General features: G+C 58.8%; 1 protein-coding gene across 1 annotated transcript in view; it reads left to right on the plus strand.

Annotated features, from left to right (window-relative positions):
- Window positions 1-1,295, plus strand: part of TIMP2 (TIMP metallopeptidase inhibitor 2) — a 9,569-nt gene that overhangs the window by 4,948 nt on the left and 3,326 nt on the right. The window lies entirely within an intron of this gene.

Below are 1,295 nucleotides of genomic sequence, written 5' to 3' on the forward strand. Positions count from 1 at the left end.
GCCATTTTCCATGTCCCTCCTGAGGGTGTTCGCTGAAACGCTGGACTCCCTCCCCAGCCTGGGCTTCCTCTCCCCTGCTGGTGCATAGATAGCCTCCCCAAACAGACCCGAATGCTTCATGTACCGGTTCACAGTGACTCCACGGTGTTTCTGTGTTTGAGTTTCTCGTAATGCTGCACTCTGTATTGTTCAGGTTTTTTGTTTTATTTAATTTATTCCCTGCGCCAGAGCATCTGTGCCCACGCCACCTCCCTCCCACCTCCACCCTTTCCTGTATCTCCTCTGGTAACCATTATTTTTATGTGCAGAGTTCAAATTTTTATTTCTTCTATTATTTGTATGATTGTTTTTGGGGTATTTATAGTCCACAGATGAGTACTGATCTCACTCAACGTACTCACCTCAAGATCTGGCTCTTTTGCCCCAAGCGCCACCAGTTTGTCCTTCTTCGTGGCTGTATAATATTCCACCGAGTGCTTGTCCATTCGGCTGCAGAAGGGCACTGGGCTGGCACCATGCCCAGGTGGCGGGAGCGGTGCTGCACACCGGTGTGGCTCAATCTTTCCTATTCCACCTGTTTCCATACAGGTGACACTTTGCAGCTTAGGGCTTGGGAGGTCGGCAGGTCTTGATGGTGAGACAGATAAAGGCGCCACGTGTACGTTTCTTGTGTAAGGAAAATGGGACAGGCACGGGAGATGCCAGGGGCAATGCCCATGTGAAGACACAGACCTCACCTGTGTCCCATCCTGGGGGCCTTGCGCCCCAGGGGACGAGAACCGGAAGTGCCCAGGAGGGAGAGGAGAGCCTCGAGGCGCTGTGGGTGGGACGAAGTCCCCGCAGCGGAATCAGAACCCGCCCGGGGACAGCAGGGGACAGCGGCCATGACCCAGCAGCCCCCTTCCGCGCTTAGAACCGTTCGGGGGAGGAGGCCGACACCCCGGACCTGGCACAGCCTCACGCCATAGCGAAAATTCACGAGGGAGGCCCAGCCTCTGGGAGGGAGGAGGCCGGGAGGGCCCCCGGAGGGCCGAGTGTGCAGGAAGGGCCTCGGCCGTCCGCGCAGGGCAGACTCAGCCAGGGCGGGCGGGCGGGCACCAGGTGACGGCTGGCAGGACCCAGGAGGAGGCCGCCGAGCCGACCGTGGGCGAGCGCCGGACTGCTGACGACGGCGCGTCACGGGGCTGCAGGCTGGCCTGCTTCTGAGGCCTTTTCTCGAGAAGTGAAGAGAGTGGGGGCTGTAGGGTGTCTCAGGCAGCGAGCAGCACTGGAGTCGCCAGAAGTGACCATGATGT

The sequence above is a fragment of the Condylura cristata genome, unplaced genomic scaffold (genome assembly GCF_000260355.1).
Source record: "Condylura cristata isolate star-nosed mole 26May11 unplaced genomic scaffold, ConCri1.0 scaffold00060, whole genome shotgun sequence".
Classification (NCBI taxonomy): domain Eukaryota; kingdom Metazoa; phylum Chordata; class Mammalia; order Eulipotyphla; family Talpidae; genus Condylura; species Condylura cristata.